The following is a 24,417-nucleotide window of genomic DNA, read 5'->3' as shown; positions in this document are numbered from 1 at the left end:
TTATCACTTTGTCAAATATGGCTCTTGGGAGAGCAAATTTGCATGTAGGGTATTCTGAGGAACAAGTGTCGTACTGCCATCCTAAGGGTCCCTTATGGCAATGCCTGAGTTATGTGTAATTACAACAGCCATGGGTCTAGAGCTTAAGCCTCCTGCTTCCATGGAACCAATGCATTCAAAGGTTGTAAGGCACCTTTGAGATTTTCTAGGCTGGCTACCAAGTCCTATGTAGGAGAAAGATGAAGTCTAACAAAGCCAGGTGATTTTCAGCCACACAATGTGTAACTTGATCTAGGGTCAGGTTATTTAGCCTCCTACTACACCAAATTTTAGAATACAATTTTTATTAGGTGGGATTTAGTTAATGTCACTGATGTATAAAAGTAAAAAGAACATGTTACAGATGTAAGATATGTAGATTATATATTTATCTGTATACATAAGAGAAATAGATGGATGGATGGATAGATAGACAGATGGATAACTAGAAGATAGAAAATTACACACATACATTCATAAATACATATATACATAGATGGATAGATAGATGATTGACAGAGAGAACAATATAGGTAAATGTAGATAGACGATAGATGATAGAAAGATAGACAATAGGTAGACAGATGTTAGATGGAATAGATGACAGATTAATGATAGGTAGATAGAATAGATAGATAATGAATAGATGATAGAAAGACAGATAGACAATAATAGGTAGGTAGATAGATGATAGATGGAATAGATAGATAGATGGTGGATAGATATATGGAATAGATGATAGATTACAGATGGAATGAACGGATAGACAGAATATAGTAATAGAATGCATCTACCTGAAAATACAAGAGAGAAGGAAAAGAGATTGGGAGTTTTTCCACTCTATAACTTTGGGGCAAAGAAAATAGCATTAATGAAAAAGCAAAGAACGGGAAAATAAAAAGTTTTTATTCAGAAACACCCTTCCAGCAAAAGAGAATGTAGGGCAAGCAAAATATTAAGTATTTCATACTCACTTGTGTAGGCCATGGGAACTATTATGAAAAGGTGGATGTTGCATGTTTCAGTATATTTTTTGTTTTGTTTTGTTTTTGAGATGGACTCTCGCTGTGTTGCCCAGGCTGGAGTGCAATGGAGAGGTCTCAGCTCACTGCAACCTCCGCCTCCTGGGTTCAAGCAATTCTCCTGTCTCAGCCTCCCGAGTAGCTGAGACTACAGGTGCATGCCGCCATGCCTGGCTAATTTTTTGTACTTCAGTAAAGATGGGGTTTCACTGTTTTGCCCAGGCTAGTCTTGAACCCCTGAGCTCAGGCAATCCACCTGCCTTGGCCTCCCAAAGTGCTGAGATTACAGGTGTGAGCCACCACGCCCGACCTCAGTACACTTTTAATATACACAGAGCTTTGCCACATTTTGGAGGGTTACCTACTATTGCAATTTCTGGATTTTTATTTCATTTTTTATGTTTGTGTCTCTCCATTTTAGTTTAATGTAATGCAATTCAATAGATTTTCTCATTAAAATAAAATCTCGGCCTCTCTCCATTGCATAGGATGAAGCAGGCATGATGTAGGGCAAGCTCACTGGCTGGATTCAGACCCTTGAAGGAGGCCGGGCGCGGTGGCTCATGCCTGTAATCCCAGCACTTTGGGAGGCTGAGGTGGGCGGATCACTTGAGGTCAGGCGTTTGAGACCAGCCTGGCCAACATGGTGAAACTCTGTCTCTATCAAAAAACCCCCAAAAATGAAAATACAAAAATTAACTGAGTGTGGTGGTGTGTGCCTGTAGTCCCAGCTACTTGGGAGGTTGAGGTGGGAGAATCCCTTGAACCTGGGAGGTGGAGGTTACAGTGAGCCGGGATCACGCCACTGCACTCCAGATTGTGTGACAGATACCCTGTCTCAAAAAAAAAAAAAACAAAACAAAACCCAAAACAGACCCTTGAGAAGTGAGCATTTTGCAGTATTCCATTTGGGAGCTGGCTATTCTGCTTCCTCCTAACATCCCAAAGGACACAGGATGGCCTGAGCTCCCAGGTACCCTGGGTTTCCCAGTAAGAATTCCAGGGGTGGTGAGAGAAATGCAAATTGTCTCTGCAGAGCAGCAGACCCCAGAGCTTAAAGGCTTCTCTCTCTGTTCACAGATTGCTGCATGGAGACGAGAGGAAATAAGAGGGTGAACAGATCTCCTGCTACTGCACATGCTACTTTTGGTTTCCCAGCTGGTGTTTGAAGGCTGTGCAAGGTGTTGGTTTGCAGGATGATGGAGACCCAGATCATTGTGAATCCATGACCGTGTGGCCGTTCGCATCGACTCAGCCTTACTGCAGATACTAACCTTCATTCCCCTCTCCAGCTATGCACTGGTTTTCTGCATACCACTTGGAATTTATGTTGGCTCTGAGTCATCTGACTCTCACATGAGAAAGAACCAAATAATGACCTGTTATTTTAAAAGAAAGTGTCTGCATATGGCTTCTTGTCTGCCGAATGTTGCACATTAGGCCTTTTTTATTGAGTTTCAAATAAACCCCTGAATTAATTCTGCAGGCAAAGGCATTGATGTTAGCACCATTTGATCACTTGAATGCACGTCATAACAGCATTTTAACGTGCTTACAGCAAGGGGGATGAGACCATATCGAGGATGCACTTGGTCGTTATTAAGGTCGAAAACACCAAGATAGCTGGGTGCGGTGGCTCAGGCCTGTAATCCCAGCACTTTGGGAGGCCGAGGTTGAAGGAAGAGAAAGACCCTCTCATATTATTTTATATTGTTTTATATTCAGTACCTGTTTTAAGCAAAAACAGCAAGGAAGTAAAACCAAAGACAGGCAGCTCGGCGCCAGGCCTGAAACCAGGCCTGGGCCTGCCTGGCCTACACCCAGTAGTTAAAAATCAACTCATGACTTAGAAACCGATGTTATTCATAGATTCCAGACATTGTATAGAAGAACATTGTGAAACTCCCTGCCCTGTTCTGTTTCTCTCTGACCACCGGTGCATGCAGCCCCTGTCACGTACCCCCCGCTTGCTCAAATCAATCACGACCCTTTCATGTGAAATCTTCAATGTTGTGAGTCCTTAAAAGGGACAGAAATTGTGCACTCGGGGAGCTCGGATTTTAAGGCAGTAGCTTGCCGATGCTCCCAGCTGAATAAAGCCCTTCCTTCTACAACTCGGGGTCTGAGAGGTTTTGTCTGCGGCTCATCCTGCTACAAGGTGGGTGGATCACTTGAGTCCAGGAGTTTGAGACTAGCCTGGCCAACATGGTGAAACCCTGTCTCTACAAAAATACAAAAATTAGCCAGGTGTTGTGTTGTGTACCTGTAGTCCCATACTCAAGAGGCTAAGGTGGGTGGATCTCTGGAGCTTGGGAAGTCAAGGCTGCAGTGAGTGGAGATCATGCCACTGCACTCCAGCCTGGGTGACTGAGCGAGACTCTGCCTCAAAAATAAAAATAAAAAAAAAAAGAAGAAGAAAAGAAATGTACAATAGATTATTGTAAACTACAGTCACTTGCTGATCTATTGAACACTATGTCTTTTTTCTCTTATCGAAGTGTATATTTGCAAAGCGGGAGGATTTCTTGAGCTCAGGAGCTCGAGACCTGCCTGGGCAACCTAGTGAGACCCTGTCTCTACAAAAAAAACACAAAAGCCAGCCTGGCATGGTGGCATGCACCTGTGGTCCTAGCTACTGGGGAGGCTGAGGTAGGAGGATTGCTTGAGCCCAGGAGTTCAAGGTTACTGTGAGCTATGATCGCACCACTGTACTTCAGTCTGGCAACAGAGCAGAATCCTGTCTCCAAAAAAACAAAACAAAAAACCAAAAAAACTTAAGATATTTGCATCCATTAATCAAACTAGTTTTATCTCCCTTCTCTGCTCCCTTCCCAGCCTCTGGTAGCCACCAATCTACTCTCTGTCTCCATGAGATCCAGGTTTTAAGCTCCCACATGTGAGTGAGAACACGCAGTATTTTTCTTCTGTGCCTGGCTTATTTCACTTAACATAATGACCTCCAGTTCCATCCATCAGGCCTCCTTTTTTCACGGAGGATTTATTTTAGGAAACTTGCAATTGTGAGTTCTTTCTCTACCTCTTTGAGAGGCAAATCTTCTCCCAAATTTTCTTCTAGCCTCTTCCTAGTTTTGCAACCCAGGAATGCCTTTCTCAAGACTTCAGAGCCATCCCTTTAAAATGCAATTATTGAAGGAGATGATACATCTGTGTCTCAGTTTTTGTAGAAGGGCAGATTCCTAGTTTTGAAAAATTCCAATGAGCCAACGCAGATAGCTTTACAGCATTTCCTAACCTCTTTCTGATGTCTCCAGTTCCTTCTCAGCATCTCACCCCGGCACTTAAAAACTCTCCAGCCTTTTGTTTCAACAAAGTTAAGCTCCTCTCTTCCGTATCGCAGTAGTCCTGACTGAGTCCTTCCTTGAAGGTTTAACTTGTCTGGTGCAATTTTTTCTTTGACAATGTCCAGATCAAATGATCCCATAAAAACATCGAGTGTGATTTTAGCCTGAGAAGGGGGAGGGTGAGAAGACAGATTGGGAGGCAGCTGTGTAGGCAGGGGACTTGGCCACTCCCTAAACCTCTCCCAGTCTCATCTGTAAATGGAGTGTATAGGCAGCAGTGCTTCTCCCCCAAGGCTGGGGCGATGGAATCAGTTAGACTATTGAGGGCATCTGCGTCAGGGTTAGTCCTCAGCGTATGGTGGCCAATGGGTTTCTTTTGGTTGACTGTTGACAATGCGTTTGTTGAATGGCAGCCTGCACTAGGCAACGCTGAAGCCACAGAAGACACCGTAGTGGGAAAACCAGCATGAGCCGCTGCCCCCAAGGAACCTCGAAGCCCAGGCAGAGGACCAGCCATCCCAGCCCGCAGGTAAAGTGTGTCACCTGTCAGGTGGGCTTGGGGTGAGCGGGTGGGGGAAGTGTGTGTGCAAAGGGGCTGTGTGTATGTGTGTGAGCACGAGTGTGATGGCTAGTGTGACTGCATGTGAGGGAGTGTGAACAAGCGTGCGAGGGTGTGTGTGCAAGTGCGTACGCATATGAGAATATGTGTCTGTGGATGAGTGCATTTGAAAGCCTGCGTGTGTGTGTGTGTGTGTGTGTGGGGGGGGTCATGAGGGTAAGTTAGTGACTGAATGCGCAGGATGTATGAGTGTGTATGGAACACTGTCAGTGTGTGTGTGGCAAGTGTGTAGGTGTGTGAGGACAGGCAGAAGTGTGTCAGTGTTGTGATGATGGAAATATGAATGAGCGTATGAGTGTGCAAAAAGGTATGGAGTGAATGTGCATGGAAGTGTGTGTGTAAACTATGAAGGCATGTAGTATGTCAGTATGTGAGTGTGCAGTGCATGTGTGTGGGAGGGTGAGCGTGTGAGTGTGACTGCTTGTGGGTGTGTTTATGAGTGTGTGCCAGTGGGTATGAGTGTGAGAGCATGTAAAAGTGTGTGTGTAGTGTGACAGTGTGTGTGTACTGTGACATTGTGTGGCTGTGTCAGTGTTTATGAATGACAGCATGTGAAAGTATGCATGTGTATGTGGGTGCATACATGTAAGTGTATGAGTGTGCGTGTGATGGTGTAAGTGTAGGGTTGTGATGCACGAGTGTGAGTGTGGCTGTGTTTTTCAGTATATGACTGTGTATGTGTATTGGGTGTGGACCTGAGTGTGCTAGTGTGCAAGGGCAAGTGTAAAGGGCATGAGAATGCAAGTGTGTGTACATGAATGAGTGGGAGTGTGTGCATGGGAGTGAGTGCATGTGCCTGTGTGAGTGCACTCTCAGAATCGTGGAAGGGTGCAAGCCTCCCCCACTAACTCCTGTCCCCTGCTGAAATCATCTTTCCCACCTCCTTCCCTGCCATCCCTACGGTGTAACCCATAAGAGTGCTGGGTTTCCTTCCCGGCACTCTGCCCTCTCCCCATTTCAGGCATCCCTGCACACCCGTTCTGTACAAGAAGGAGGTACCTCTTCTCTGCATCCGTAGGTTCTGCACTCCAGGGGTAGCTCCCCACAGCTGGTCCACAGACCATCACCCACCCCCCAATTGCCACCCAGAGGGATGAGAGGGTTTACAACAGTGGGGACAGCTGGTGCTAGCCCCTAACCCTACTAAACTTCCATAGAGACCCTTACAGGGCTTTTCCATTGGGAAAAGTTGGGGAAAATCCAGGAACATTCAGAAGTGCAGTGACACCATGTCTTGGATGGCTTAGGAGGGATGCCGTTTATCCCGGGAGACAGGATTGAGTGCTAGAAGGCTGGGCAGGGGGCTGTTTGAATAGCTGAGGTGAGAAAGTGGGGGAAAAAGTGACATAGTAGATAAAATACAAGGTAAAATAAAGTATAGCCATCTGAAGAAACAATGTTGGACTATATTGGGCAGATTTAAAGATTATGTGTGGGCAGTCATGTTATCTACCATGCCTCCCACTTTAAATTCATGTTTTCTTAGAATGTTATTATTCTAACATATATTTAACTATTTCAAAGCATAGAATTCGGTGGCATTTAGTACACAGCATGCATAATATTGTACAACCATCATCTCCATCTCCCTGAACATTTTTATCACCCTCAAAAAAGAATATCACCCCCATATTCATCAAGCAAAAGTTAATTATTAAAAAAAAAAAGGCATCAGAATTTTGAGCCCTAGTCCACACTTTTTGTTTTGTTTGTTTTTTGTTTTTTATTTTTTGAGACAGAGTGTCGCTCTCTCATCCAGGCTGGGGTGCAGTGGCGTGATCTCGGCTCCCTCCAACCTCCGCCTCCCGGGTTCAAGCGATTCTCGTGCCTCAGCCTCCTGAGTAGCTGGGACTACAGGCGCCCGCCAACATCCCGGCTAATTTTTGTATTTTCAGTAGATACGGGGTTTTACCATGTTGGCCAGGCTGTTCTTGAACTCCTGACCTGAAGGGACCCACCCGCCTCGGCCTCCCAAAGTGCTAAGATTACAGGCATGAGCCACCACGCCCGGCCCACACTTATTTTTGAAAAGCAATTCTTGATTTCATTTATTTTAAAAGGATCCTCTCTCTTCCCTCTGTTATGGTGATTTTTTTGTGTGGCTTAAATAGTAAATTGAACCCACTAGATGGCACCAAACACTAGCATTTAAAAAAAAAAAACCAACAACTCAGAAATCAATGATTTTTGACACAATCTACTGTTCTTTCTTAGACCTTCATGTGAGGTCTAGCTGAGGGGTGAAAATGCATGAATGGCAATGTTTTTGCAATGGAAGGAGCTATCTGGTGCAGAGAACCCAACTATGTAATTATTATTGCATCATAGGTCAACCAGGTGTGCTTAGAATGTGAGAAAAATACAATTTCCCCTTCATTTCCAGGTGAGGTCAACCAAAGGTGAGTGAAACTGGCTTAGTCACCTGCTTGGGGCACTTCCAAGGTAAATGCTGCAGGCTCCCAGAGGAGAAAATCAAATGCACAGGGATAATGAGACTGTGCAAATTTTTAAAAAATTTCATAATCCCAGTGGAATAGCTTATTTATTTATTTATTTTTACAATGGAGGTATTTACCTGTCTGAGCTATTATGAATAAAAATGCATGGTGTCAGTGGACACGTCTTTGTCTATAGGCTATTTCTATTTTTTTTTTTCTTGGTTACATGTTTAGGTTCATATGCTGCACTGTTTTTCAAAAGTTGTCGTTTCACTTTGCACCTGAGAATGTAGGAGGGTTGTAGTTGCTTTATATTTAGTGCTTGTTATTGTCAAGCTTGAAAATGTTATTTATGCTCGTGGTCATGTAGGGATATCTCATTGTGTCTTTAATTTGCAGTGCTCTGATCACTAATAATGATGGTATTTTTGTTTATATACATATTGGCTCCGTGTGTGTGAGTGTGTGTGTATTATTTTTCTGTGAAGTATTTGTTCATATATTTTGTCAGTAGTCTGTTGAGTTGCTTGTCTTTTGTAATTGAGTTGTTTATATATTCTGAATATATATTTTATGTAATGTTTTTTCCCAGTATGCAGCTTATCTTTTCTTTTATTAATGATGTTGTTTAAAGATAATTTTGAATTTTGATAAAGTCCACTTCATCCATTTTTAAAAATATTATGATTCATGCTTTTTGTGTCCTATCTAAACAACCTTTTCTTTTCTTTTCTTTTTTTTTTTTTTTTTTGCAACCTCCACCTCCTGGGTTCAAGCAATTCTCCTGCCTCAGCCTCCCAAGGAGCTGGGATTACAGGTGCATGCCACCAGGCCAGGCTAATTTTTTTTTTTTTTTTGCATTTTTTTGTAGAGATGGGGTTTCATCATTGTTGGCCAGGCTGTTCTCAAACTCCTGACCTCAAGTAATCTGCCTGCCTCGGCCTCCCAGATTGCTGGGATTACAAGCATGAGCCACCATGCCCAGCCCTGAAAAATCTTTTCTATACCAAGTTCAAGAAGAGTTGTTCATGTGTTTTCACCTAGATGCTTAATAGTTCAGCTTTTTCATTTACGTCTATGATACATTTTGATAAAACCTTCTAAATAGTGAAAAAAGGGTTTTTTTTAAATTCCTAAAAGAATACTCAGTTATTCTTACACCATTTCTTGAAAAGCTTATTATTTCCACATTGAGTCAATTGACCATGGATGTGTGGTTCTATCTTATATCATTGTTTTCCCTGTCTGTCCTACTGCCTGTGACACATGACATTGATACTGTTGCCTTCTAGTAAATCTTGAACTTAAGAAGCATATGTGCTCTAATTTTGTTGTTCTTTATCTAAATTACTTTGCTATTCTAGGTCCTTGGCATTTGCAGGTAAATTTTGGAGTTAGCTTGTCAATATAAAAAAAATCCTAATGAAACATTGATTGGCATTTCATTGAATCAGTAGATCAAGTAAGAGGAAATTATCAGCTTAACAATGCCAATACTTTCAAATAATAGAAATGATATATCTCTCTGTGTATTGGTCTTCATAAATTTCTCTCATCAACATATATATTTAAAAACTTTCAGTGTTCAGGTGTTGCATAAATTTGCTAAATCTGTCTCTCAGTACTACTTGCTATTGTAAATGACATTTAAAATAATTTGTTTTCCAACTTTTTGTTACTGGTATAATTTAATTTTTTTTTTTTTTTTTTGAGATGGAGTCTTGCTCTGTTGCCCAGGCTGGAGTGCAGTGGCGCAATCTCGGCTCACTGCAAGCTCTGCTTCCCGGGTTCACGCCATTCTCCTGCCTCAGCATCCTGAGTAGCTGGGACTGCAGGTGCCCACCACCATGCCCGGCTAATTATTTTGTATTTTCAGTAGAGATGGGGTTTCACCGTGTTAGCCAGGATGGTCTTGATCTCCTGACCTCATTATCTGCCCACCTTGGCCTCCCAAAGTGCTGGAATTACAGGCTTGAGCCATCGAGCCCAGCCTAATTTAATTTTTAAAATAAGCCATGTATTCTGTGACCTTCTAAATCCATTTATTATTCTGGTAGCTTTTCTGCAGATGCTAGAGAATTTTCTACATGCAAGATCATGTCATTATGAATAAAAACTATTTTACTTCATTCCAATATATGCCTTTCCTTCCCTCCCTCCCTGCCTCCGTCCCTTCCTCTCTCCTTTCTTTCTTTCCTTCCTTCCTTCCTTCCACTGAATAGGATTCCCAGTACTATCTTTAACCTTTTTGTTTTGCCCAAAAAGCTAGGCAGCTGCACCCTGCATTCGTGTTTCATCCTTGGTTTGCCTCAGTCATGAGGTGCTTCCTACAAATATGGCTGTCTCTGTGATTTCTCATTCAACACCATTTTCTCTAAATGTTGAATTTAGACTGGTTGCAGAGGAGCTCTTACCATGAGTCTATAGCACACTTTCCTCATTATTGCCAACAAGAAATATTTGTCTTGGACTTCTGGTTTCTCCTTCCATGGAGAACTGATTTTTCCTGGATATTAGAATTTGCAGCCAGGGTTATTTTCTCTGTCTCTTTCCACAGCCTTGTGTGGCTTCTACTGCTTGTGATTCTGAATATCTTCTATCTCTTATTCTCATAAAGAGGAAGGCAGTGTTTCTGTTTTTCACCTTTATTGTGTTTTTTGAAATGATTTCCAAGTAGAGGAGAGTTCAAGATGGACTTTATTACACCATTTCTAACCAGAAATATTTCTCTTAAATAAGCATTTTAGTAACAAGGTCTTGAGTCAGCTAGGAATAGTGGGTGAAGATGTAAAAATACTTACACTGTTTCCATTTAGCAATGGGGCTGACTTGGTGACATAAGAGGATTTCTTGGTAAAGAAGAAGAAAATCAGAAAGGTTATATTTGTGAATTTCATATGTTAACCAGCTCTTTGTAACTTTTAGTAATGTATGTTAATGTTTAAGCATAAAATATAGCTATTTTAAGGATCAGGAATTTTGGAACTAGCTTTCTTCCTGAATTGTAGTAAAAATCAACTATTTATGGAATGGGAAACTTTGTCTAAATCAAAAAAGGAAAAGAAAAATCAGCAATTTAAAACTAAAATAGTATTATTTTTGCCTCTTTTCAGTGATTTCTGGTCTCTTTTTGTAACTTTAAAAAATTGGACTGTCACATCTGTGCTATTATATAATGCTGGTCGATTCTTTGAATAGTTTTTAGGATCAAATTGAGAACTTACATTTTATGGAAAGTCTATTCCAAACTCTTCGTAAGTGCAAAAGCAATGGAGAATAGAAATCATCATAACAGGACATTAAAATTATATTAATTTTCTGTTAAGTACTGAGTTTATGTTCTGTCTATGTTGAAATAATATTTCTAAAATGAAAAATAAATAGTTTCAGGCCATTTTTGTTTGCATTAAGCATGAGAACCTACTCTGTCTTACACATTTTGAGGGAAAAAATTGCTTCCGCTGGCAAGCATTAGAAATGTGAACATTAAATTATTTATATTCAGTGGGGGTACAGTTGAATAATGCACATTATATGGGATCATTTAAAAGTAAATGGAAAACATTATCTGAATCCAAATATACAAATATATGCAAGTGGCATGCTATTGTGGTTCGGTTAAATAAACGCCCTTAGGAATTTTAAGAAAACGTGGGTTGCCAAATCAATTTGTGTTTGAACATTGAAAAGAACATAATAAGACCTAGAAGAGGGGGCATAGTTTTTTCACGTTTTCAGAGTTGTGTTTTCTTTTAGTTTGGTTATGTATAAATTAAGATTGTGTCTTGAAGAGAGGCTATTATAAGTGTGTGTGGGGAGTGCGGTGGGTGGTGTGGGGTGGGACACTCCCCATGGACTAATTTAGAGTTTAAAAATAAGGCAACATTTCCTCCCATTATTTTGGTCCATTTTTAAAGTTTTTATGCATTTTTAAATTTAATTATATTTATTCTTCTGTTTGCCAGGCACCATGCGAGGTGCCGAGGATGCAAAATTGAATAGAGTCTTCCATTACGAGATTTCGAAACTAAAGAACACAGCAGGCAGACAGACAAATGAAAAGTCAGCAATGGCTGAATGGTGATGTGTGTAAAGCACACATGTGATGTGTGATTGCTTGCAGACCATGGAGATTTGCATGCAATACCCAGAAAGCCCATAGAAATAAAAGGACCTGTGAAATGGAGTCACGCGTTTTCTTTATTTTTTACGTGTTATTTATTTCTTTGGTATTTCCAATACTCTCTCCTTCATGATTTTGCTTATTGCACTCTCTCCTTTTCATTCCTTCCTCCCTCCCTCCCCTCCTTGCTCCCTCCACGCCTTTCTCTCTCTCTCTCTCCCCCACCCCTTGTCTATCTTTGTACATACACATAGGGAAGCATGCATAAAACATATAATGGATTGAGTTTAAAGAATACTTTATAAAATTAATATCCATTACCCAGGTTGAAAAACAAAACAAAAAACGCCAACCCAATAATGAGATGTCCAGTCATTCTATCTTTTGTATTGTTTTATTGTCTATGTAAATATCCCTCAACAATACATTGTTTAGTTTTGCCTGTTTTTGAACTTCATGTAAATGGTATCATAGGGCATATAGTTTTGTCTGACTTGGTTCTCTCACTATTATGATTTTGAAATGCATTCATGTCGATACATGTACACGGAGGTTATTCATATTCACTGCAGTTTTATTGTGTGAATCTACCCTATTTTATTCATCGAGTCCAATGTTGATGAGTGCATAGGTTGTTTTCAGTATTCTCTGGTCATGGACATTGTGGGTATGAATATTTGCTCATGGGCTTTGGCATTTTTTTTTTTTTAATTGCAAGGCCCTAGAGAATGAGCATGTTCGAGTTTACTAGAAAATTCTCACTGATTCCAAGGTGGTTGCGGGACTATTTTATTCTCACCAAAAAAATGTATATGAGAACTTGACTGCTTTCTATTCATACCAATACTTGGTGCAGCCAGACTATTAATTTTTGCCATCTGTTGGCAAGCAATTTTTTAAAAAATTTGCATTTTTCTCATTATTATTGAGGTTAAGCATTGTTTTATAGATAGTCTGGCCACTGTTTATTCAGTCTCTCAATAAGTGGGTGTGTTCAAGTTTGTGGATGTTATGACAAAGCAATTTATAACTCATACAGATACTTTTTAACATTTCCGCTTCCTTAAGTGGTCAAGAGATATATCATTATGCTTTTTAATAATTTGTATAAGTTTAAGAGGTACAGGTGCAATTTTGTTATAGATATATTACCTACTGCCTTCTGGGCTTTCAATGTATCCATCACCTGAATAATGCACATTGTACTCATGACAGAAATTCTCATCCCTCACCCCCTCCCACTCTCCCACCCTTTGGAGTCTCCAATGTCTGTTTTTCCACTCTCTATATCCATGAGTGTGCATTCTTTAGCTCCCACTTACAAATGAGCACGTCTGGCATTTCACTTTCTAAGTTATTTTACTTAAGATAATAGCCTTCAGTTCCATCCATGTTATTGCAAAAGTCATGGTTTCATTTATTTTTATGGCTGAATAGTAGTCCACTGTGTAGATATACCACATTTTCTTTTTCAATTTTTTTATTCTTATAGATTTATTTTATTTATTTTATTTTATTATTATTATTTTTGTTGGATATGAAGTCTCATTCTGTTGCCCAGGCTGGAGTGCAGTGGCACGATCTCGGCTCACTGCAACCTCTACCTCCTGGGTTCAAGCAATCCTCCTGCCTCAGTCTCCAGAATAGCTGGGACTACAGGCATGAGCCACCATACCTGGCTAGTTTTGTATTTTTAGTAGAGATGGGGTTTCACCATGTTGACCAGACTGGTCTCAAACTCCTGACTTCAGGTGATCCACCTGCCTCAGCCTCCCAAACTACTGAGATTATAGGCGTGAGCCACTGCCCAGCTTGGCCTATGCTTTTTGACCAGCAACAACAGCCAATGATTTCAAGCCTTAGACGGGGTGACCTGCTCCACTCCAAGGAAAACTTCCTCTTTCTGCCTGGCCAGTATTAAATCAAACAATAGCCCTCAGCAATTTAATGGGCAAATCACTCCTCTGCCACTAGCCAGGGGATCCGCATTTATCATTTGAGAGATCAGCCGTTATTCTGTTCTTGGAACAACTCAAATTTTCTAAAACACAGAAGGCTCTCCGTATACCATCCCAAAGCCACCTGTCAATTGGGTTAACTGGTTAAGTGTCTTCTCTATTTCTTCTTTCCTGGCTGGCCCTAGCCAAGTGTCTTCTCAAACAATCGATTAGTGAAGTGTAAATATAAGTCATTCAACTGACCCTTTCCATTGCCTTTTGAGAATATCTTTTTAGAGTATGCAGATGGAGTTTGAAAATAGTCAACTGAAGTTTCTGTTGCTATGAGGAAGAATATAAAAGGACAATGTCAAAGCTTCATTTTCTTATTCTTTCTGATCCATTGGTTAAAAATTATCTTTTGAAAATCATTTTTCAATTCCCTAACAGCATCGTAAATCTTACTTACTGTATCTTGTATAACAGCCACTCATGTCCAGGCATGGTGACTCATGCCTGTACTCCCAGCACTTTGGGAGGCTGAGGCAGGAGGATGGCTTTAGGCCAGGAGCTCAAGACCAGCCTGGGCCACATAGTGAGATCCTATCTCTACAAAAAAATTTTTAAAAATTAGCCAGATATGGTGGTGTGTGCCTGTAGTCCCAGCTACTCAGGAGGCTGAGGTGGGAGGATCCCTTGAGCCTGGGAGTCCAGGGCTGCAGTGAGCTAAGATTGCACTGCTGCACTCCAGCCTGGGTGACAGTGTGAGACCCCGTACCTAAAAAACCAAACCAAACAAACAAACAAAACTCACTCAAAATGTTGCCAAAATCCAAATCAGTTTGGAAAGGGTGACGATTTGTATCTGTGGAGATGTTCAGTAATGCATTTAGTGAAGCAACAGTCTCGTGGAAAGAAGCTCAGGCATGAAAGAACACACTCTAGGTTCTGAAAGTGTTTCCAGAAGTCACAATTGTGTTCGATCAAGAAGAGCACCTATGAGTATACGGATAGCTCTAAGGAGATTACTTTGAAAGAGTAAGATTCTTTATCTGTGTACTTTCACAGACTTAAATAAAACACGTGCATTTTAGAATAGTCAGTGTTGCCCTTAAATATCATGCTTGGTACTCCCCAGTACTAATAGTTTCTGCGGCTCTATGTGCAGAAAACACAGGTCTTTAAAATGAAAGTTTTGGGGCCAGGTGCAGTGGCTCACACCCTTAATCCCAGCACTCTGGGAGGCTGAAGCAGCAGGATGACTTGAGCCCAGGAGCTCGAGAGCAGCCTGGGCAATATAGGGAGATCCTGTCTCTACAAAAAACATTTAAAAAATTAGCTGCATGTGGTGGTGCACACCTGTAGTCTCAGCTACAACTACATGGAGGCTGAGATGGGAGGATTGCTTGAGTCCAGGAGGTTGAGGCTGAAGTGAGCCATGATCGTACCACTGCCCCCCAGACAGAGCGATAGAGCAAGACCCTGTCTCAAAAAAAGGAAGTTTAAACAAATATATTTCTGCATTCTTTTTTTCATCTCATACTACCAAATGGCAAATGAAGACACTTCATTTTCTTTACTCAATCCTTCAATAAAAATATGCTGGAGAATCAGATGCCTTTGTGTTTGTCGTTGGTTTTTATTTGGGGATAAATAAAGCATTCTTTATTTTCATTGCCCAAGAGTATTTTATGTATTGAATTTGCTTGAATTATTCTGAATTAATGACTTGCTTTTTTTATGTACAAATATGTTGATCATAGGTCTAAGCTGCGTAGTATAATTTTTTTCTGGCCCCCTAAAAATTCAAAAGTTTTAAGAATATTTTTATTTTTTCTTTATTATGAAAATAACATGAATGCCCTTTGGAATTGGTGATCTCCTGGGGAAGATAAAGTTATATACTTATAAATAAATAATAACTCAGGTTCAAGGATCACATAAACTTTCTACAGAGAAAATAGCACAAGAAGTCAACACAAGACAAAATTAAGCTGTATCTATAAAGTATCAAAAGTCACTAAGTGAAAAAAGCCAATTATGAATGTTTAATTGATGATTAAATTTTCATTTTTTAGCCTGTACACCTGGCTTGCTTTCTCATTCCACAAATTTGAGCAACTGTATATCTGTAGTACATAAATAACTGGGTGAGAAGCATAACTAGGCAATACAATATTATCTCCAACAATATTTTGGTTGTTTTGCCAAATAGAATGAGTGTATACTCATAGATCAATAATTTTTCTCTTTGAATTTAAAAGACATTCAAAGAAATTTAGATAGAGTGCATGAATAGAAGGCCTTGATATTTTCTCATTTTCCTACTTCTTGAGAACAACTTGTTAAATACTTGCACTATATTGACCTTTAAAGATGTGCCCCTTATGAGGGAGAAGTTTTTTTGTGTTTTTTTAGACAGGGTCTTGCTCTGTTGCTCAGGCTGGAGAGCAGCAGGGCAATCACAGCTCACTGCAGCCTCCACCTCCTGGGCTCAAATGATCCTCCTGCCTTAGCCTCCTGAGTAGCTGGGCCTGCAGACTGTGCTACCATGCCTGGCTAATTTATTTTATTTTATTTTATCTTATCTTATTTTATTTTATTTTATTTTTTGTAGAGGTGGGGTCTTTCTATGTTGTCCAGACTGGTCTCAAACTCCCAGGCTTAAGTGCTTCTCCAACCTCAGCCTCCCAGTGCTGGGATTACAGGCGTGAGTCACCGTGCCCTGCCTGGAAGAAGTTAGATCCAGAGTTCCTTCAGGGAGGAATCCTTCTTCATTTTAAAGTTCTGTTTTCCCTCATTCCAGAGCCATGTATTAAAAAAATTAACACATCATTTCGCCTTTTGATTACCTGATTCTTCTGTTTGTCCCTCAGAATACTTTACCAGACATATAACAATATATGGCAATAATTAGACTCCAACTATTTGCTATGAGAAACAAATGTATTCATTCACTGGTGTTTAATCTTGACATGAAAAGAAGTCAAAAACCATAATTTGAGCAGTTAACACATGATTTATTGTTAAAGGGAGAAAGTCTAACGTTGTAAATTATTTCTCACAGCAAACTTAAAATCCACATATGCTTAATCTTTTAAGAGTTAATGGCCGGGCGCAGTGGCTCACGCCTGTAATCCCAGCACTTTGGGAGGCCGAGGTGGGTGGATCACGACGTCAGGAGATGGAGATCATCCTGGCTAACATGGTGAAACCCCATCTCTACTAAAAATACAAAAAATTAGCCGGGCATGGTGGCAGGCGCCTGTAGTCCCAGCTACTCCGGAGGCTGAGGCGGGAGAATGGCGTGAACCCGGGAGGCGGAGCTTGCAGTGAGCCGAGATCGCCCCACTGCACTCCAGCCTGGGCGACAGAGCGAGACTCCGTCTCAAAACAAAACAAACAAAAAAAAGAGTTAATCTTTTTCTTCCATTATTAAACATCAATGCACCTGAGCAATTTTTTTTTTTTTTTTTTTTGAGACAGGTCCTCTCTTTGTCACCCAGGCTTGAATGCAGTGGCATGAGTATGGCTCACTGCAGCCTCAACCTTCTGGGCTGAATTGATCCTTCTGCCTTAGCCTCTCAAGTAGCTGTGACCACAGGCATGCACCACCACACCCGGCTAATTTCATTTTTTTTTTTTTTTTTTTTTTTTGGTAGAGATAGAGTCTTGCTATGTTACCCAGGCTGCTCTTGAACTTCTGGGCTCAAGTGATCCTCCTGCCTCAGCCTCCCAAAGTGCTGGGATACCAGGCATGAGCCACCATGCCCCGCCCGCCTGGGCCTTTCTGAAAAACATCCCAGTTTTTCAGGAGAACAAAGAGGGTTTTCTCATTCTACCAACAATAGAACTTCCCCGAAGAGAAGCGGGTGCGCTAGCAAGGTAGAAATGGTTCCAAATGATGGATGACTGCACACTTGGCATTGACAATGAGTCCTAGCCTTCTGAAAGCTGCCTTGGCAATAACATCTATCAGCAGAGAATGTTTCATGGAAAGACACTGGCCATGCGTCCCCTTTTCTGGTTCATAAAGAGTTCAGCATGAGAAACTATGAGTCAGAGAGACAGAAAAAAATATAGACACTTTCTTTTCCTGAGATGGAAATTTCATTGCTTAAATGATAAATAGACTTACAGAACAGCCAAAACGATGGTGTTTTAAAAGACATCAAAACTAAAGCCAATTCTCTTTTCTGAAGGAAACATGAGGTTGTAATATTTTAATGCGGCTGCTGGAATTGTGTGTGCAAGTGCTTATAGAAAGAGTGGGGACAGGACAATTTCTTAGGAAGTGGAAATTATGAAATTGAGTGAGTCCAGACCCTGTCAGCCCAAGTTCAGATTTGAAATGTGGTGTTCACATGCCACTTCATTAAGCTCTTTAAATACATTGAAATTAATGATGTAAGGTACATTTTGTTTAAAAACATGCTGTAAGCAGGGAAAAAAAAAATCAGAGGTGGTTACATAGATAACAAATGTTCTACATTGTAAATTTCTGGAAATTTGAAATCCATACAATGTGGCTCTTGCCTGTAATCCCAGCATTTTGGGAGGCCAAGGCTGAAGGATCATTTGAGGTCAGAAGTTCAAGACCAGCCTGGCCAACATGGTAAAACCCCATCTCTACTAAAAATACAAAAATTAGCTGGAGGTGGTGGCAGACACCTGTAATCCTAGCTACTCGGGAGGCTGAGGCAGGAGAATCATTTGAACCCAGGAGGCAGAGATTGCAGTGAACTGAGATCACACTACTGCACTCCAGCCTGGGCAACAGAACAAGACTCTATCTAAACAAACAAACAAACGAACAAAACAAAAAAACCCCAAACCCAACCAAAAAAATTGAAACACCAAAACACTGAGAATATATATATATATATATATATATTTTTTTTTTTTTTTTCCTATGAAACCAATGATGTATCACTTTGGGGTCTTTTACATTTCTTTTCCATCTGTTTTTCAACTTATAGTAATAATCGGATCATCTTTCATAATTCAGAGTCATAGAATTTGTTATTTCTGGACCTTTTTTGATATTGATTTGCAACGTCACAAAATTTCTCAGCTAGACTCTCAAAAACTGGCTATGAACATAGTATGATTCAAAATACATTTGCAGAATGCAGTTTCCATTTTTATGGTCCAAAACAATTTATTTGAAGGAAAGGGGACAAATTTGTAATTGAGATGGGATGGATGAGGGCTTTGTCAACTTTCTAGGATAATACTTCATTATGGAGAAATGCATTGCAATTTCTAATACAGAGAAGTGTGATTTTCTGCATGTGTATCTTTTGTTATTTAAATGGAAGAGATATGGGGATTATTTCACATTTATGAATTTTTAAAATTCAGGCCACAATGATGAAAGCAAGCAAGCATGAGGACGTGACACACTGCCCCGAAACTTAGTGGCTAAAAAAAACAACTACTCATTGTTTAGCACAAGAGTGTCTCTGGTTTTGTAATTTGGACTGGGCTCAGCTGGGTGGCTCTTCTTTTCTTGCCTGGGCTCCCTCATGTATCTGTGGTCAGTTCACAGGTTGGCTGGGGGCTGGAGGGTCTAGGACAGACTCAGACAAGGTGACAACTCATTTCATCTCCTAGTGATTTGAATGAACTCCAGTAGTTTGGCTCTGATTTGTATATGTGGGACTTGGGCCGAGGTCCAAAGAGCTGAAACATGAAAGACCTTGTGAAGCCCAGGTTTAAAACTATCATGCTATCCCTTCCACTGCATGCTGTTGACTAAAGAAAAGACAATGCAGATTCACGTGGAGGGCTAATGCACTTCACTTGTTAACGGGAGGAGTGACAAAGTCATCTTACATAGGGTGTGGACAGGGAGGGGCTATGGCAGGTGGCCTGTTTGCAATGAACCACAAATAGTAAAACATACTATTGTTGAGCTCTCTAAAAGTATATTATATTTCATCTAAAAAAATAAACAATCTAAGAGTAGTGTTGAAATCTCTCTAGAAAAGACCTTATAGCTAGATTTTTAGGCTTTCATATTGATTATGATGATACCAAAAAATTAAACTATTGGATTAACTTGGAAATTAACAAACAAAGCACAGTATAGCTTTTTTAATGGTGCGCTTCCATTATTCATTATATAAAGTATTTAAATCCAGGAACAGATAGTAGGGATTGTCAAACAGAAGCCCTTTAACTGAGAGCCATAGAGATGTGTCACTAAAGTATCACTTAATTCTAGCCCTTTAATAATGCACACTCACGTTTTTAAGGGAAAAGAGTGAAATAAAATACAGCATGTAACTTTCATATAAGGAGAGGGGGAGTATACAAATAGATTTTAACTCAATCAATTCAAGAGTAGGCAGCAAAGAAGAAAATGAAGAGCGTTTGATACTACACCAAAACCCAACGAATGGCAGTTTTTTAAAGAAATTTTAGATTGCCATATGGAATCTGAAATCATTATCAATGAAATTTTCTTATTTTGTTAGATTAATATCAATAATTAACTACATTAATTATCTACTGCATTTTTGAGGGGCTCCTCCCACTCTGTCCTTCCAAATTCAGGCTTTCCTCGTGGGCCCTTCCTCAAGGTCTAAGTGGCAAAGAGGTCACTGAAGGAAGCTAAGTCCCCTCTTCCTCAGCGGTTCTAAAGGCCCCTTGGCTATGCCCGCTGGTCTTCCTAAGCCATAAGCTATGGCCTCGAGCCCTTGGGCTTCCCAGCCCAGCTTCCTCCTTTCCAAAATGAGGACAAACAGGAGTTAGAGGGCCTGAGAGCCGACGCCTCACCAACACACCCAGGACAGCCCCCTCTACTCTCCCATTTATTTTCTTGACAGCCAACACCCCACTTAGCCATACGGAGTCCCTAAGAGGCACAGGCGGGCCGATGACAACTGTTTAAATCCAGCGCCCACGTTCAGTTGGGATATTCTGACCCACTCAGGGCTGCTCCATAAAGCAGCGCGTGTCCGGATGCAAGCGCACCGAGAACTCGAAACCTCTCTGTCAAGCTGCCCATTCGGGGTTAAGTGCAAAGACAGAGGACAAAGGAAACGGATAAAGCGTCCGATACAAGAATTACCCATTTCAGAGGCACAAGACGAAGAGCACAGGCGGGGTCAGGACATGTTAGGATCCGTCCCCAGCGCTGCCGTCCTCGTCCCCACAGCGCCACGGGACACCTGTCCCCCACAGCCCAGCTGCTCCTGCAGCCCCTGGAGAAATCTGTACATTCCCTGCCGCTGGGCACACGGGGAGGCTGGCCTAGGGGAGGCCTGCAGGGGTCTTCGCACCCCGCGCCAGTGTCCCTGGGGCCGCTGCCAGGGAGGGAGCACGAGGTCCCCCAGGCGAGGTGACCCGCAGGAGGTTTTGTGACGTCGGACGGCCCAGGCCCCCGAGTGCTGTCTGTGCTGGGGGTGGAGGGTGGTCTCCGAGAGGAGCCGTCGGCATTTCAGGTTAGGCACCCGGCCGGTCGGGGGTACTTGCCTGGGCTGGGGGACTGGGGGGTGCGCTCCACCCGGGAAGACCCGGGGCGCAGGTGCAGCCCCGCACGGGGACTCCGAGCCGAAGTAGCGGGTCAGGGCCCTCCCCAGGAGGTCGGCACCCAGGGCCCTTTGTCCTACTACAACGTCCCGGCCACGCCGCGCGCCCCTGTGGGCCCAGTCCCCGCTCGCACTCACTCACCCACGGTGGCCAGCGTGTCAAAGTCCTGCAGGCTGTACGCAGGCGGCTCCGGCGACAGCGCCTCAGGGCTGGGGCAGAGCGCGGGCGCCCCGTCGGGGGTCTCCTCCGCCACCTTGCGGGAGTCGCTCTCCGCCGCGGCCGCCTGGGCCAGCCCGGGCGCCTCCATGGGGCCGCACTCAGGTCCGGGGCACCGGGCCAGGCCGGAGGGCTCGGGGAGCCGGGCCTCCCGGGACGCAGCCTCGGAGGGCGGCGCGGCGGCGGCATCAACAGAGGCTCCCCATGCGCGCTCTCGCCTCCTGGTGCGCGGTCCGGCGCGGCTGACGGAGCGACGGGGACAATGGCTGGGCGGCGCTCACGGCACAAGCAGCAACGGCCCCGAGTGGGAGCGGCCGCCGGCCTCGGGGGGCGGGCACCGAGTGCGGGACGGCTGCGGGGAAGGCGGGGGCCGCGGCCCGGGCTGGGGGGGCGAGGCGGGGGCCCTGCGCATTCCCGGTCTCGCGCCCGCCGCCTCCTCCAGCTCGGTAGCCGCGTGCGCGCTGTTGGGGCGGGCGGAAGCCGCCTGGGCGTGACCGCGCCTCTCCCCGCCCTAACCCGGCCGCGGGGCTGGGGGCGTCGCCTTCGCGCGCGCTCCGCCCCCGCCCCGACCCAGCCCAGGAGCCGGAGACCCGGGCGTGCGGCGCTGGGGAGGTGCCCACGCCCCCTCCGCGCCCGGGGCACCCCTGGGGTGGGACCCAGGCTGACTTCTCCTCGGGGACGCACTGGCGGGCCACCCGCGTCGCTGCACCCAAGCCCGGAAGATGGGGAGGCGAGGGGGCCCGGGGACAGGGAGCGCGTAGCTCAGCAGAAGTGAAGTTCAAAACTAAAAAGTGAAATTGGCGTTTGGGGAAGAGAGGGGCTCGGATTAGCCCGGCTAATTTTTGTATTTTCTCGGTAGAGACAGGGTTTCACCATGTTGGCCAGGCTGGTCTGGAACTCCTGAGCACAAGTGATCCGCCTGCCTCGTTCTCCCAAAGTGCTGGGACTACAGGTATAAGCCACCACGCCCAGCCTGTGATTGGCTTTAAGTCATAGAAAATAGGATTGCTCAGCTGGCAATCTGCATACAGATCCCCTCTGCCCACCCCCCAAAAAGTTCAGTACTCCTGCGGGTGCTTGTTTGGGACCTGAGAGAATTTGGAATGAGGGCGGATCCCCAAGAGGGGCTGCCGGGTCTTCGGGATGACTTCAGCGTCCTGGTTTTGCTGTAGGACTCTGGTGATTCTAGATTTCTACTTGGAAGGGGCGGGGAAGGGCGGGCTCGACCCTGTGCGTTTCTTTGCAGCTTCCTGTGGATCTAGAATTCTTTCCAAATAAACATTTCTTTAAAAAACTAGGGAAAGACAGATTTGAGAGATCGCCCGACCAAATGTAGTGCGTGAAACTTGATTGGTCACTGTTTCAAACACCCCGGCGACAACCCGATAAAGAATTGTGCAGACGCATTTCAATTTCAGAAACGCAAAGATTTTTTTTTCCTGGCTTAAGTGTGGCTCAGGCAATAGTTGGACATACTTATATTTAAAACCCATATCCGTGTGGATTTGAAATGCAAATATAGCTAGATATTTGGTCACCCCTTTCCCCAGGGAAATGCAGACAGTGCTTAACTTGCGGGCCTGGCACGGCCTGGACGCTGCGCCCCTGACCGGCGACCAGGGCGGCCCAGGCTGCCGGTTCGCCGACCACAGTTTGAGCAGCAAGGGGTCAAACTGCAAACGCCTTTGTTTTGAGGGATCTCAGCGATTCTGCGACTGGAGGGGGTCTCCAGTCCCTCAGTCCGCAGGTCAGGGGGGCTTTCCGAGAGCCAAAGCGGCCTCTAAGTCAGAACGGACACATTTTTAGGGGGACCAGGCCGAGCCATCCTTCCACAGCTAACGGGGAGGGGGAGTCAGGAAGTCTGAACCTGGCTCAGGCTTTGGATTTCTGGCCCCTGGCTGCCAGCCTCGCCCAGCCTCCACCTGCATTTTGTGGGTGGCATTTCCCCCCGGGGGTGACACCCGCTCCCTATGCTCTGCAAAATCCTGAGCTGGAATGCAAAACATATGCGACACCAGCAGGCCCCCGCCATCCCCTGAGCCTGGTTAGGACAGGTCGCGGCCCTGCCAAGCTTCACCAGCAAGCCGCGCAATCCCTTGATCCTGGTTAGGACAGGAAACGGCCCTGCCAAGCCCTGCCTGGCCGAGGGGTTCAGGGCCAGCAAGGAACGCGCACTCAGGAATAAGTTCGTGTCTCCCCGCGGAACGCGCGCCCTCTCCACTAGGGCCTGACCTTGGAAATGCAAGGCTGCGGCCTCATAAAGTCCTTTTAATCAAGGCCCGGGTTTCACACCCAATTAAGCAGATGTCCTTGCCTGCAAATTGCACGCAGGAAGAAGAACGTGGCACAGATTTGCAGCGTTAAACTCTGCTTGAGCTGCTGGTTGGTCTGCTTCCACCGAACCCACCCTGAACTTGACCGCATAGCTACCTCTTATAAATAGACCCTGCACGTTTCACAACACCTTGCTTGACAAAACAGCTTTCATCTGGAAGGATCATAAAAATCCTTGAGAAACCACAGCCTATTACTTGAGAGACAAAAAAGGAAAATCCCTGGGAGTTAGGCATGGAAGGGTCATTACCGCCTTAATGAAGTGGCATTAATTTGCGGTGGAGTCAGGAAATGCTGAACTCTGCCATTCCGAAGGAATAAGTCCCCGACCCTAAACCAGAATGAGCTATACATTCAATACAATGATAGGTGCAGGTGTTGTTAAATATGAGCAGAATCAAAATTGTACCATCTGGCTTAGCACAGAGGCTCACACCTGTGATCTCAGCACTTTGGGAGGCACGGGGGTTCCAGACCAGCCTGGGCAACATTGGAACCCACCCCCCCATCTCTACCAAAAATAATTTTTTAAACTAGCCAGGTGTGGTGGTGCACACTTATAATCCCAGCACAGAGGCAAAGGCACGAGGATGCCTTGAGCCCAGGAGGTCAAGGCTGCAGTGAGCTATGACTGCACCACTGCCCTCCAGCCTGGGCAACAGAGTGAGATCCTGACTAAAAAAAAAAAAATCATACAATCTCTGAAGGGAGCTGAACACTCTTTAAGCATGTATACTGTATGTGTGTGTGTGTGTGTATGTATGTGTGTATATATAATGTATATATAGCCATTCCGTATATTATATATACTGAATTAAATATGTTATATATTTGTGTATATGTATGTG

General features: G+C 43.7%; 1 pseudogene; it reads right to left on the bottom strand.

Moving 5' to 3' along the window:
• Nucleotides 1–21,152: 21,152 nt before the first annotated feature.
• Nucleotides 21,153–23,659, bottom strand: LOC134757940 (transcription initiation factor TFIID subunit 4-like; annotated as a pseudogene).
• Between the last annotated feature and the right edge of the window lie 758 nt (nt 23,660–24,417).

Source organism: Gorilla gorilla, chromosome X (genome assembly GCF_029281585.2).
Source record: "Gorilla gorilla gorilla isolate KB3781 chromosome X, NHGRI_mGorGor1-v2.1_pri, whole genome shotgun sequence".
Taxonomy (NCBI): domain Eukaryota; kingdom Metazoa; phylum Chordata; class Mammalia; order Primates; family Hominidae; genus Gorilla; species Gorilla gorilla.
The sequence above is the reverse complement of the archived record's forward strand: the minus strand, read 5'-3'. Positions and strand labels throughout refer to the sequence as shown.